The sequence below is a fragment of the Protomyctophum parallelum genome (assembly GCF_964188405.1).
Source record: "Protomyctophum parallelum genome assembly, chromosome: 7".
In the NCBI taxonomy this organism is placed as follows: domain Eukaryota; kingdom Metazoa; phylum Chordata; class Actinopteri; order Myctophiformes; family Myctophidae; genus Protomyctophum; species Protomyctophum parallelum.
Genome location: NC_139705.1, coordinates 28670286 through 28685959, shown reverse-complemented (window position 1 = coordinate 28685959; position 15674 = coordinate 28670286). Strand labels below are relative to the sequence as shown.

General features: G+C 42.2%; 1 long non-coding RNA gene across 2 annotated transcripts; it reads left to right on the top strand.

Annotated features, from left to right (window-relative positions):
- The first annotated feature begins 330 nt into the window (after positions 1-330).
- Positions 331-6435, top strand: LOC310861192. 2 transcript variants are annotated; one of them, XR_014569473.1, is made up of 2 exons: positions 331-365; positions 1128-6435. It is a non-coding gene; the product is annotated as an uncharacterized lncRNA (long non-coding RNA). The 2 variants fall into 2 exon arrangements; XR_014569474.1 differs by lacking the exon at positions 331-365 and adding an exon at positions 700-840.
- The last annotated feature ends 9239 nt before the right edge of the window (positions 6436-15674 follow it).

Sequence of the window (15674 nt, the reverse complement as noted above, 5' to 3'; positions counted from 1 at the left end):
AAGAGTTAACATAAAGGATGTTGCTCTACCGCCCCATGGCGTTGAAAGAGTAGGATGCTGCTCTACTGCCCCATGGTGTTGAAAGAGTTTTAACATAAAGGATGTTGCTCTACCGCCCCATGGCGTTGAAAGAGTAGGATGTTGCTCTACCGCCCCATGGCGTTGAAAGAGTAGGATGCTGCTCTACCGCCCCATGGCGTTGAAAGAGTAGGATGTTGCTCTACCGCCCCATGGCGTTGAAAGAGTAGGATGCTGCTCTACCGCCCCCTGGTGTTGAAAGAGTTAACATAAAGGATGTTGCTCTACTGCCCCATGGCGTTGAAAGAGTAAAGGATGTTGCTCTACCGCCCCATGGTGTTGAAAGAGTTAACATAAAGGATGTTGCTCTACCGCCCCATGGCGTTGAAAGAAAGGATGTTGCTCTACCGCCCCATGGCGTTGAAAGAGTAAAGGATGTTGCTCTACCGCCCCATGGCGTTGAAATAGTTTTAACATAAAGGATGTTGCTCTACCGCCCCATGGCGTTGAAAGAGTTTTAACATAAAGGATGTTGCTCTACCGCCCCATGGCGTTGAAAGAAAGGATGTTGCTCTACCGCCCCATGGCGTTGAAAGAGTAAAGGATGTTGCTCTACCGCCCCATGGCGTTGAAATAGTTTTAACATAAAGGATGTTGCTCTACCGCCCCATGGCGTTGAAAGAGTTTTAACATAAAGGATGTTGCTCTACTGCCCCATGGCGTTGAAAGAGTTTTAACATAAATGATGTTGCTCTACCGCCCCCTGGTGTTGAAATAGTTAACATAAAGGATGTTGCTCTACCGCCCCCTGGTGTTGAAAGAGTTAACATAAAGGATGTTGCTCTACCGCCCCATGGCGTTGAAATAGTTAACATAGATGATGTTGCTCTACCGCCCCATGGCGTTGAAAGAAAGGATGTTGCTCTACATGGCGTTGAAAGTTAACATAAAGGATGTTGCTCTACCGCCCCATGGCGTTAAAAGTTAACATAAAGGGTGTTGCTCTACCGCCCCATGGCGTTGAAAGAATTTTAACATAAGGATGTTGCTCTACCGCCCCATGGTGTTGAAAGAAAGGATGTTGCTCTACCGCCCCCTGGTGTTGAAAGAGTAGGATAAAGGATGTTGCTGTGTGATATGTTGTCTTTCCTGCATTGAGATGGTCATTGATTATTTACAGGAGTTGAGCCAGAGACATTCTGTTTTTATTATTATTATTAATATTGTTTTTGCTGGCTGGCTTTGTTTTGGGTTTTTATTACAATATATTTATTGCATTTGTCTTTTTTGTACAAACAGACAATACAACAGAAGTTCAATACATAATACATCAGACAATACAATTGCTTAAAAAACAAACAAACTAAAAAACAACAAAAACATACATAAATATATAAATACAATATAATACAATAAGGGCACTTAGACTGGTAACAACAACAGAATCCTTATGGCCACAAGACCAAACAGTTGCAGATAATACAATTAGACATTTTCAGTTTCCACCATCAAATAAGATAAATCATTAACTGTAATATATTGGATAAACCGTCCCCATATTTTATCAAACATCTTTTGTTTATTCTTCAGAGTATAAGTGATTCTTTCCAGAGGAAGACACAATGCTAGCTCCCTAAACCACTGAGCAATACTGGGTTTGCCTATTATATCTTTTTCCACGATAAAGCTAGCCCTTTTGGCTTGTAGTAAACATAAATCCAAAAATCTTTGTTCGCTACTCTGAATCTTATGGCCAGGTGGGTAAAAGACCTGGCTGGCTTTGTTACATAAACAATAACCTGCCCGTATTTGGGTTTTTGGTAGGTAATCAGTGTTTTTATTGATTAGCCCATTTCGTATGATAATTAGATGATAAGAAAATAGCAATGTGTGTTAACAAGTGTTTAAGGAAATACTTTAAAGTGGCCCCAATTTGTGTTCCAGCCCATGCAGAGCAGATGAAATGGCAAACACAAACGTTGCAAAGACTTCACTAACCTAGTCAGCATTCAAACCTGGCTTTGTAGTCACCCACGACATTTGGGTGAGCGAAATGTAACACAAGCGCGTGTGCCAGGACCAATCTCCCCAGGGATTCCTTTCCCCTGTGGCAGATTAATCTGGCTTCCAGGCTAATTCAAATGTTGTTTGAAGTTTGTTCTGCACATTGATACCAAAATAGTACCAGTTTAAAGGATGGGTAGGCTACGGCATGTGAACATAACAATGTTCAGTTATTGTTATAATTGTCTTTTAATGTCAGGATCCCCCTCCCCCCCAATTTGATTTGATCGCGTGAAATGGAAAATAAATGTATTCTCGGAGGAGGGAGACTTTCTCGTGTGCCGTAATTAAAAATCTTCTTTTCTTTTAATTTAGAGGCTACAGTCATTCATCATGACAGTTAGATATTATTAGATGTATATTTTTGGAAGGAGGGAGAAAAAGGTTCATCTTTGTACAGTTTGATTGTTACCAGCTTTTTGAATGTAGTTTCTGCTGTCTCCTCTTTCCTCTCCATGTGCTCCTTCTTAGATGCCGCACGACTCTACCATGCACGCATGCACGCACACACACACACACACACACACACACACACACACACACAGTGCCTCTTTCTTCCGATTATATAAGCACACCAAATGAGCAGTCTGAGTTTGACCGGGCTCCTCTCAAACTCTTCCCAAACACAATTGGAGAAGGTATGAGGAATTGTAATTTTGATCAACAATTGCTGTTATCTCTTCTCATGGTACCAACATCAATGCAGCATGGAATTGTGGACAACATCTTATCCAACAATAACAAAATATTCTTTAGTTTTGGGTCTGAGAGGCTAAATGTCATCAAAATGGTGGTCCGTGGCTCAAATGCCAAATAAATAATGGACCTTGATATGAAAAAGGTTTAAGAGGATATTGCACCAGAGGAGTCCGAGTGCGGTGCTAACAAAACAACCACAATGGCAGACTTGCGCTTTTAAGATCACAATCATGATTTTTATTTGACTTTTATTTCATTTCTTTAACTGATTAATGAATCTGCCTGTAAAGACATTAAGTTTGGAAGGTTTGGGGCCGATAGATTTCTGGTCAGAAAAACTTCACAAAGTGCCAATGAAAAGAACATAAAAAAAGGAGAAACAAATAAATGGTATACTTTACTTCTATACCTAAATGTTAATTGCACTAATTTGCACTGCGCAAAGACATGTTTTTATACATCAACAGTTAGACAACTGAGGCGAGTCTCTTTGGTTCCCATGTCATTGTGTTCGTCCTCTTGAGGGAGGGGTTTTGTGTGGGGGGGAGCACTGCCTGATAGGCTCAATGCACTTATGCCATTTTGGAACTGACTCCTACCCCTACTGGCCAAATCTGGAACCGCAGGCGGGGCTGTTTTGCTAGTGCGTGTAGCAGGAGAGCGACTGGTGCTTAACACAGTGTGTTCATGAATCCATTCAGGCACATTAAAATGGTAAATTTAAATATATCCAAGGCGCTTTACATATATTGCGGAAGAAACCATGCAAGGCACCAAACCTGCACATCGGGAGCAATTAGGGGTTCAGAGTCTTGTTCAAGGACACTTCGAACTGGGTGGGAACATTGCGGTTGCCATCCGGCCACTCTACCAACGGTGAACGCCTGCGTTCAGGCAAGTTAGGACCTCTGCATTCGGGGGGGTCTACTGAGGGGCAGTACTTACTGTTCGGGGGTGGAGTCTCTATTGAGGGGAGGTGCTTGCCGTTCAGGGGTGGAGTCTCTAATGAGGGGCGGTACTTGCCGTTCAGGGGTGGAGTTTACTGAGAGGTGGTGCTTGCCGTTCGGGGGTGGAGTCTACTGAGGGGCGGTGCTTGCTGTTCGGGGGTGGAGTCTCTACTGAGGGGCGGTGCTTGCCGTTCGGGGGTGGAGTCTATACTGAGGGGCAGTGCTTGCCGTTTGGGGGTGGAGTCTACTGAGGTGTTTACTTTACTCGATGGTGTGGGCTCCACCTCATCGCGTTACAAGGCATCCAGACAGACAGAATAATTCATAGTTTGTCGTTCTTGGGGGGGGGGGGGGGCTTAACAGTGGTGATTAGTTAAACAAAAAACTGTGTGTGTGTGTATGCGCGTGTCCGTGCGCAGGGAATTTACACTCTGCGTGAATGGAGGGGGTGTGGCTTGAGACAAGCAGTGAGCATATATAGACAGACTTCGTTTTAGGGGCGTGGCCTTCCTGTACATAATGCATCATAAAAGACATCCGCGGCTTTTTCTAAATATATTGTCGTTTTGGCGTTTTGTTTTGTTTGTTTTTACGGTAGAGTTGCTCAGATATTTTTATTTTTGTTTGTGAATGACTTTTTTTAAAGGGATTGTGACATTTAAAAAAAGTTTTTTTGTAATATTTCTTAATTTTCTTACGTTTTCTGAGCTCAATTGCACCCCAAAAACCTGAACAAACATGATGTATATATTTTCTGTGGTCTGGGGTCTTCTGGCTCAAACAAGTGCTCTGACTTGCCTGTGGACTGTGATGTAAGAGTCCACAATTCCCATATATGACATAGGAATTTGCCAGCAGATGTCACTGTTTTCACTGTTTTGCCTGTTTTCATTGCAGCTCAAAAGGCCACAGAAAATCCACTGAATGTTCAAAGTTCAGGGTTTTTTGGGTGTAATTGAGGTCATAAAACCTAAAAGAAAAACGAGAAATATATATATTTTCAAATGTATGAAAATGAAAATCATGTCATGAAACCTTTGAGGCGATTGAGAAGCTCTAGTGAACATAACGTTGCGTAACAAAGAGACTCGATGTGTACCGTAGCTTTAGAGGCAAAAGGGGAGAAAAACATTAACGAAAAAAACAAAACATGCTGAATGTAAAACCTTCAAAACAAATCATTTTTATTTTTGTTAAAATATTATTTTGTGTTCGTTTGTACTGCCTGTAGTGAAACCAACTTCGTTATAAGTTCAGTATAAAAAACAAAAGTTCAAGCCACACGCAGACATCTATCGCCACACTTCTATAAATCACATGGAAATAGATCACGCTTCACTCACTGTGTCTGATCTTTGTGCAATGTGCATGCTTTAAAAATAGACAAAACAAAAAAACTAACAAGCTTTTATCGACGGTGCGGCGCAAGGTACCTGCCGCTCACTTCGCCCGCTTTTGAGCCCTGATTTTTTTACACCGAAAATTTGGCCTATAAGCTAGCTTATATAGGTCTGCTATTTTCAGTGCGTGACCACACTGCATCGGAGTATAAATCGTGTAGTACATTTTCTGAAAATGCGTTGTTTGTTGTCACTGTTTGCGTCGACATGATGTTAAGTTGTTCGGCAGGATCGCCTTTTCTTTTGACCATTCATGGTCTTTCATGATGTTTTAGTTGTTTTATTTTTAATCTCGTAGGAGTACTTTGTATATCCTGTCCTGCACATTCCACTAGATGGCGTAATGTTGTCTGTTCTTTTTATAGATCGTAACATTAAATCCAGCCCATTTCGTTCTTTCTCCCAACGATACGATTGGTCAGTGACCACCTTGTCGTTTAGAACTTTAATATCTCTCTGACACTCTTCCCCCTCTCGCACGCAATCCATCTTTATAGTCCTCCGTACCCGAGTCTATACCCAGTTATTAAGCTAAATGAAATGAAACCCTTAAAATGTGCATCATAAAAAAGCCTTCATTGTCCAAATGATTTTGACAACGAAACAAATGGCAATCTGCTCTTTTTTTGTTTCATTTGAATGTCAGTTTTTTGTGGCGTGCGTGCGCACGTATGTGTGTTACCCCGAGCAGCAGCGACACAGACCTCTTTCCAAATCTAACTGAACGCATTGCAAAGGCAGCTCCGCCCACTCACCTTCAGCTCCGCCCACTCACCTCAGCTCCGCCCACTCACCTCAGCTCTGCACACTCACCATAGTTCCGCCCACTCACCTCACCTCCGCTTCCTCCGCTGTCCTCTTACGCCGTTGTTTTTTTGTGTGCCTTGTATTCAACTTTTACCTGCTGTCGATTTAATTTTTATTTTCCGTTCTCCTGTGTTTGTCGTGTCTTTGAGCCTTACAGTGGCTGATGTGAAACAGACCTTTTAAGTCGCTTTATTTCTTTGATTTTGTCTTCTCATGAATCAATCGATTGATTGATGTTCTCTCATGATGTCTGGTGGTTCAGATTGTTGTTACACATGTCCAGCATCGCTCATGTCCCCCCCCCCCCCCCCCCCGCTCCTTTTAATCTAATTCTTTGTTTGTTTTGGGTTTAACTTTTCGTCAGCAGATACAACACTGAAGGGTTTTTAACGTGTTCGAATAATTGCCCCTTCGGTTCGGCTGATGACCCGAGGCTGTTTCTGTTTTATTTTATTTTTCCGGCTGTGTGTGTGCGTGTACCAGAGCGCCCCCCCCCCCCCCCCCCCCCCAGTACAGAGAAATAAGTTCATACAGCGACAGCCTTACGTCATCAGTGTATAATATATAGGGCAAGATTTCTTCTTTGTCTGTGGGGCTCGGGCCCCCCCACGTGTGGGCGGGACCACCATCAGCGGCCCCACACGCAGCGAGAAAGCACTTTGTGCGTGATGGCTCGATGCACTTATATGTGTGAATGTCAGGCCTGTGATGATGATGATGATGATGATGATGATGAAAATGTGATCCATGTTGATGTAATGTGATTGAGAGAGAAAATTAAACCTGAATGGAAGAAGAATTTCAGCGTGGTTGAGTTTGTTCGGCTTCCCGGTGTTAATGTCGGAGTGCAGTGCCCGGTGCATCACTAATTCATTCATGCAGAAGTTAAAAAAATAATCAAATCAGAGAGTGGAAAATGAAATAATAATAAGACAGACACATAAATAAAACGTTGCTGCTGTGAAGAAGTAAGCTTGTTTACCAGGGCTTGTTTACCAAATACCCGTTAGGGTCATTCGGGGCTATCTCTCCATGTGTCCGCCATGCATGTCTGTGGGATTTTTTTTTGACAGACATTTCCACCACAAGCCACCACATGGGATGAGCCCTGATATTTACAGTGTTTCTGTCTTTGTCCAGTTTGTTCAGTCACTGCTGTCTTGTGACTGAGTGCACGTTGATTTTCATGACACGTGCTGTCCACAAGGGGGCAGAAATGACAACATAAATAAAAGAGATCAGTGAGTCATTATAGTCACATCAAAAAATAAATACTGTATATTTATTTTAACGACTTGGTTAGTGTTTTATTTATTTTTTTGCTTTTTCGGCCTTTATTGATAGGATGAAAGTAGTCTCACAGGAAATGGGGAAAGAGATGGGGGAAAGATACGTACGGGATCGGGAATCGAACCCGCGGCACGCCGTCAGGCCTAGGTGCCCAGACAGTTGAGCTAACCGCCCGGACCTTGGTTAGTGTTTTATTTACAAAATAACTCATACATAAATGGATCATCATTAAGTTTAACTTATTAATGACACCTGAACTATGAATTACTAATAAATGTACAATAATACAATTAATTGTTTTTTGGTGACTTGGTGGTTTAATTGTTCCAGGTGTTATAAATAATAAAGTCCTCTTGATTCTCTTTCCCAGTTTATCACTGTCTATCACACTACACCCTATAGATGGGGGTCTGCAGACACGCAAATCACACCCGTGAGTGAAGGGCTCTACTAAAGTCTAACTCATGTTGATTAGGTGATGTAATGGTGATGTAAAACAAACGGTGCAAACACAAACATTAAACGCCATTAACAATAAAGAGACAATATGACGTAAATTACACGTTAATTATGACGTACATTTTCCCTGCATTGTCAATGGCGTTTAGCCCAAAACTATTTAAGTAACTACACTTTTTTAGAAAGAACTAAACAAGCCTACAATTATTAATCAACTACACTATTTAGAAACCTAAAAACAGCTACCACCAATAAATGTTTTAGGCAACTTCACAGGGAAAAAAGGGAAATAGCAGATCTACAAGCCCACAGCGACGCGGTGAGGTTAAAAGGTTCCCCACAACATAAGATCCCATAGTTCCAGAGAAGGAAGCTGCCGTGATCAAGAGTGTCGGAGAGAGGGGAGGAATTCACAGCAGAGTGCCGTGTCGCACAGAAACATTTACAAAAGTTTACAATAAAGATCTCTGCATGCGATATTATGCTTATATTATTAGAAGAAGGGTTTCTATCTACAGTCATGGATTGGACAGGAGTATTTTGTTGGGACTTTTCAGACGGAATATTCTTCTCCTGCTCCGAAAAAACAATGAGTTGTTTTTGCTCTCTCTCTCCCTTTTTAGCACTCAAACAGCGAGTGCAGATGCAGAAGCAGATCTGAACAAACTTAAAAAGATGCGTGCTTAGAAGCCTGTTGATTCGAGGTTACTCCGCTGTGTGTGTGTCTCTGTGTATGACGATCAATAATTATTCCACAGAGAGGTCTTTTCAAGAAGATGTTTAAAGACGAGGGCTGGATTGATTCTCCTCATCATGCCGTCTCTCTCTCTCTCTGTGTGTGTGTGTGTGTGTGTGTAGGGGGTGGGCCGACAGAGTGCTACACTTCTGTGACCGAAAGAGTGCTAGACTTCTAAGTAGGCCGGTGTGTGACCGAGAAATACATTATTCGCAGCTGTAAGAAATTAATTAATGCAAACCGAAATAGCGCGGTTCATTAGAGCGCATTGAACCATGCATGCCGTACCGAACGGTTCGGTTTTAAACCGAAAACCGTTGCACCCCGTGTGTGTGTGTGTGTGTGTGTGTGTGTGTGTGTGTGTGTGTGTGTGTGTGTGTGTGTGTGTGTGTGTGTGTGTGTGTGTGTGTGTGTGTGTGTGTGTGTGTGTGTGTGTGTGTGTGTGTGTGGAATGATGCAGTTGATGAGGATATAGTCACCTTTACAGTCAAAGCCAGATTACAGGTCCTTCCAACCAGACTCCATCTCTCTCTGTGGTACCCCAACACGTTTCCTCCTCATTGTCTGCACCATGACCACACTCCACTTACAGAAACACTGTCACTTATTCTTAATGGCTGCTATGTATATAAGGGAATGTACATTGCTAGGCAGTAGGCACGACAGAATTGTTGACCTATTAGATAAGGACATAAGTTCATATGTTTCATCATCTGCCAAAATGTATAAGCACTCACGTGTTTCAACTGCCATGTCCATGCACAATAATGAAAATGATGCTTTCTCAGATGTCACAGCTAATACACCAGATATTGTTGTTATTGATGAGGACAGTAGAGAAGTGACCATTTTGGAAGTGGCATCATGTACATTTGACCACAGTCTGGAAGAGGCAATTCCTTACCAAGGTGCTTAAGTATACGAGCGTCTTAAGGATGCTATTATACAGCTTGGCTACAGATGTAAACTACTTGTGTTCATATTTGGAAGCCTCAGTAATGTCCATAAATCAGTGGTGAGGGGCCTGCAGATTGCAGGCATGCCCAATAAGCCGAGAGCTGATCAGGCATCGGCAAAATTCTATTCAGTGTCTGCAATAATTGTCAGTCGCCATATATGGAGAAGGCGATGCTTTCTGTACCCGTGATCTGTATCTGAAGCAAGTTTTGTGCATCCACTATTGTTTGTGTTCAAGAAATTTCTTGTAAAATGTGAATACAAATAAAGATGTTAAGTGTGTGTGTGTGTGTGTGTGTGTGTGTGTGTGTGTGTGTGTGTGTGTGTGTGTGTGTGTGTGCGTGTGCACTGTCCAGGTGGGTCTGGCTGTAGTGAACGGTCAGCTGATGGCGGTGGGAGGCTTCGACGGGACCACGTATCTGAAAACCATAGAAGTGTACGACCCTGACGCCAACACATGGAGGTACGTATCTCAGAACCATAGAAGTGTACGACCCTGACGCCAACACATGGAGGTACGTATCTCAGAACCATAGAAGTGTACGACCCTGACGCCAACACATGGAGGTACGTATCTCAGAACCATAGAAGTGTACGACCCTGACGCCAACACATGGAGGTACGTATCTCAGAACCATAGAAGTATATACGACCCTGACGCCAACACATGGAGGTACGTATCTGAAAACCATAGAAGTGTACGACCCTGACGCCAACACATGGAGGTACGTATCTGAAAACCATAGAAGTGTACGACCCTGACGCCAACACATGGAGGTACGTATCTGAAAACCATAGAAGTGTACGACCCTGACGCCAACACATGGAGGTATGGAACACTAGAAACCAACAGGTGGTCCCCGGATAAATGATGGTGTGGTGTCACTATATTACTGTTTATTTCATTGGCCCGTTTGACTGTCAAGGGTTCAGCCTCCAGGAAGAAACCCTAAATACAAAGTCAATACACCATTGCACATAAAAACGACTCCAGGGTGTCTAATGAAGTACTGTCACCTCACAGACACATGCCAAACTGGAAAAATACAAAAAATGTGGCACTCCATCTTTAACTCTTGAGTGTAAAATGAAACCAAATGGACCCGTATCATTTTATGCTCTCAAGAGTTAAATTATTGTTACACACATCTGCATTACTTAATTTACACAATTAGAGAATGTACAGTAAAATAATTGTTATTTTGATCGTTTGCTTATCTCTCTCCTAATGGCACCACATCAATCAATACAGCATGGAATTGTGGACAAAATCATATCCAATCGATCATAATATATTCTTGACAATATAAGTCTGAGAGGCTAAATCTCATCAAATGGTGGTTCCGTGGCTCAAATGCCCAATAAATAATGGACCTTGATATGAAATGGGTGGAAGGACGAATAAATAGAACGAAAATGTTAAAGAATTCAATACAATGTCCAATTGGTTGGAGGAAGTGACCATTTGTTTATTTGTTTATTTGGATCCCCATTAGCTACTAAACTGTCAGGATGTAGAAGACATTTTTTAGAATCTGATCTCGGGTCAGAATGGGTTAATCAGACCAGTGTGTGTGTCCAGTGGAAACCTCGTATGAATCTGATCTCAGGTCAGAATGGGTTAACTACTACCTTAGTAGCAGCTACTCTTCCTGGGGTCCACACATAAAATACATTACAATTACATCATATTAAATACATTTTACAAGACTAAGAAAAACAGTTAAAAAAATAAAATACAACTAAATATAAAACAAGTGATTAATAAATATAACATCGCAACCATGAATACAATTTCAGTTTGAGTAGCCTACCGTTACAGTATGAAAGATTTTAAACAGTGTTCAGTGACCATCATCAAAAGCAAGTGACATGAGATATTTCTTTAACTCATTTTTAAAATCTGATTTACTTGTTGCCTGTCTGATTTGTGATGGAAGACTATGACCAAGCTTTGTTATATTGTTGTGATACCCTTCTAGATATCGCCACTATTGCCCTTTAGCCTTTATAGCGTGCTCATGCCATCTAGTTGTACAATTCTGCATTATTATATTAACCCATTTAGACCTGACTTCGAAATTAAAACAAATGTCTTCTAAATAAAATGACAGTTTTCTGAAATACCTCATGTTTCTGTATCAGTGGTTCTCAAACTATTTCATGTCAAGGACCCCAAAAATTATATGTAATATGCCGCCGATCCCCCCATCTGAAAATATGTTATTCCAGGAACCCCTCAGAAGCAAAGATTTGAGTTAAAAACATTCGCTCGGAAAGAATATATTATTCAAAGATTTGTGCCGCATTTTCACAATAAAAGATCTGCTATTTTTCAATATTTTTCAATAGCAATAGCTAATAAATTCAATTAAGTTGTCAAACATTCATATTATTCCTTTATTTCTGTGTCTCGTCCTTTCCGCAGGCTGTACGGAGGAATGAACTACCGTCGGCTAGGAGGAGGCGTGGGCGTCATCAAAATGACTCACTGTGAATCTCACATCTGGTGACCCCTGACCTCCCTCCACCTCCCCCCTCCCCCTCCTCCCTCCTCCTCCCCTTCACCAGAATGGATGCCTCCGCTCGCTCATTCACCCCTGTGCCTCCAACAGACACATGTAGTCATATCATGAAAGGGGGGGGGGGGGGGGGAGGGGGGGAAAGATGGACCGAGGAGGGGGGGGGGGGGGGAGAGACTTTGTATTGACTGTTTAACATCTCATAAATATACCTCCAGTATTAAGGTTACAATTCAATTTACTTAAAAAGTGAAGTTAAATACATTAAGGAATGGTGATGGTGATGGCAACAGAAATGGATTTTAAATGCAGGAATGGCCTCTTTACAGGGGGCTGAAGATGGAAGCTTTCTAGGGGACTGAAGATGGAAGCAAGGCCTCTTTGGATGCGAGACATTTTGAAAGGTTCTGTCACCGTTTCAAACAAGGCTGGTCATGGATGATGTTTTTTTTTTTTTAATCAGCAGAAATTTTTTGGTGAGCTGAACTAACATCGCTTTCTTGTGCTATGATGATGAATCTGCTTTAAGACATGCCTGTTGATTCTCTGGATAGATTTCTATTGTATAGAAGGAAAAAAAAAATCATCTTTAATTCTTTATCTAAAAGTGAATTCAATCAATTTGCCATAACTGCCACGTGTTAAGCTGCTCTGCACCAGGTCTGGCTGCCTTGACCAGACCATCCACCCACCCTACTAGGAGTCATGGCTCTGCTCTGCTCTGACCAGACATCCACCCACCCTACATGGAGACATGGCTCTGCTCTGACCAGACATTCACCCACCCTACCAGGAGTCATGGCTCTGCTCTGACCAGACCATCCACCCACCCTACTAGGAGTCATGGCTCTGCTCTGACCAGACCTCCACCCACCCTACTAGGAGTCATGGCTCTGCTCTGACCAGACCTCCTCCCACCCTACCAGGAGTCATGGCTCTGCTCTGACCAGACATTCACCCACCCTACCAGGAGTCATGGCTCTGCTCTGACCAGACATTCACCCACCCTACCAGGAGTCATGGCTCTGCTCTGCACCGGTCAGGCTGCCCTGACCAGACATCCACCAAGCAGACATTGTCGTTGCGGTGCTTCCAGCTACGAGTGCAACAAATGCATGGGTTTCCCCACTCGGTTGACGGTTCCCTTGTTGACGCTGTCCTCCCCTACCTGTCCTCTGCTGTCCTCCCCTACCTTCTACTGATGATCTAAGATTCGTGAACGGTTTCTGCTGTACTTTGGGGGGGATGTTTTTTTTTGTTTTGTTTTAAAGCTCCTATTCCATAGCATTTAAAGCCGCTCACCGAAGAAGCTGTGTGCCGAAAACAGCCCATCTAGGATCTCACAGCGTGTTGGGATGCGACGCTGCCATCGGCTCATAGATTGGTTATTTCCTTTGTGCGACATCGTTGTAAAACGTAGCATAAATCAGGCATTTAATTAATATACAGCAGCACGATTGATCACACACTTGTTGGAGAAGTCAGAGTAGCACCATGGCGACACCTGCTGGAGAACAACGGAACAGCCTGCAGCCACTACTACAGCAGTGGTTATTAGAGAAATGGAGGAGCATTTGGAGTTTGGCTTTTCTTTTTGAATACACAGGCTTCTCGTCTTTTTTTTATGGAAGCAGCAAGTCTCAGAGACGATGGAAGCGGTTTGTTGTCGAATGCACTGTGATTGGCATTGTGTTATATATATTTTTTAATTAATTACGTGGCCACTGAGCATTACTTTGGATGTTCAGCGTTTCGGACATTGTGGGTTCTTGGAGTGAGGGCGTGGGGGTGGCTGTAATGCGGATGACAAAAGATGCAGTGAAAAGTACTAAACATTTTTTTCATATTTTTTATTTTATTTTGCCCAGCATGTGGAAGAGTGGTTTAACAACGGTTCAGTCGTGTTATTATCATCATAGGAAATGTACCCACACGCCACTTCTAACTTCTTCTGTGTTTACGAACAAATGCGTTGTTTTAACAGTAGCTTGTGAAAGACAATACAACCAGCTCAGTGGGTTATGCTTTATTTTTTATTATTATACCTGGTATCTGCAATTTGCCAGCATGTCATATTGATCGTAATACTCGGTGGTAAATGAATGGGTTTGGGTTTATTTTACCGATTGACATCTTGCATAAAACTCTTAAGGTGGGGGGTGGGGGGGGGGATTCAAGATGCAGGATTGCCCAGTTTGATAGACTGAGGGTACAGTTTTTGTTGACCTGTTAATTGCGGTTGTCATGAATGATGCACGCATACGGTCATTTTCAAAGACTATTTAATGCAAATTCTGAAGAAGAACCTTGGCTCTTGGGAATGCCGTGACAGCATGAATATGACATATAGGGCTGTATTTTGCGTGTCTTAAGTACCAGGTCTTATTCCCTAACTTGAGTAACCTAAAGACCTGGAGGCGTGATCAATGCCATTTGGCATATTCTGAGTGGCCAAAGAGCATTGACCACGCCTCCAGGTCTTTAGTTTACTCAAGTTATAGGGAATAAGACCTGGTACTTAAGACACGCAAAATACAGCCCATAGTCTGTCGGGCGGAAACCTCATCTGTCTAAAAACTGGTCAGGCTTCACGTCCCAAAAAAAACGGCAAAAGTGGCAGATCTGATGCTTTTGTCATTCATGAAAAAGTAAAAAAAATATGAGCTTTCTGCCTGACAGCGATGATAACCTGCTCCTTAAAACCTCCCCCTTCTTAGAAGCCACGGAGTAGTAAAGGAGTGCCACTCAATTTAACATTCATTACCTGTCAGATTCTGGTCAAAGACAAAGACAGTTCAGTCACCATTTTGTTGAATATGTATAGTTTGTTGAATTTACATGTGATGTTATCAAATGTAAGTAAATAAAACGCCATGAAGGCAGAATGTTTTAATTTACCATCCCAAATGAGTTTATTTAAAATAATGTATGCTGTGGTAGTTTCACACTAAACCACCATGTTATGTATTCAATTATCTCTGCACCACCCCAACCTGTTATCTAACTCACTATAACCTTAAAGATTTGCGGCACAATTTTGCAAAAATAGATCTACAAGCTCAGCGCAGCACCGAGTTTGTAGAAAGTATAGAGCGTCGCAGTCCCGCCCCCTCGAGAGACCCGGAAAAGAAATCCCCGTTCATTTTCCTCATAGACTTTTCAGAAAGTATTTATTTAAAGATGTTTACGCCGCGGACAAAGCCAACTCTTGTCGTGACAACTCATGACAACAAACATAATTTTTCGGGCCAAACAAAGAATTAGAAAGTAGAAAAAAACGGCAGGTTACAACACTTTGTGTTGTTTTTCTTCTTTGTAATTATTTGTTTGGTCCAAAATATTGTGTGTGTTGTCATGATTTGTCACGACAAGAGTTGGCTTCGTACGAAATAAATACGTTTTGAAAAGCCTATGGAGAAAATGAATGGAGAATAATTTCCTGGGCCACTCGTCGTTCTGAAAGGGGGAGGGACTGCGACGCTCTATAGCAATGGTCAAAACACAAAGGGGTTCCCGTCCTGAATGGGTTTAATATTACAGGTTCTGCTAGTGGCCTCTAGGAGATCATGGAACCCATTCTGTGCGGGAACCCCTTTTGGTGTTTTAACTAAGCATCATGTTATACTTTAGCTATTGAAAAATAGCAGATCTACAAGCTCGTAGCGCGCCACTCGGTGGCATGCTACGAGAGCTTGTAGGTCTGCTATTTATTTTTAAGTGAAAATGCGGCACAAATCTTTGAATATATCTTCTTGCAGATGAGTATTTTTTTTTA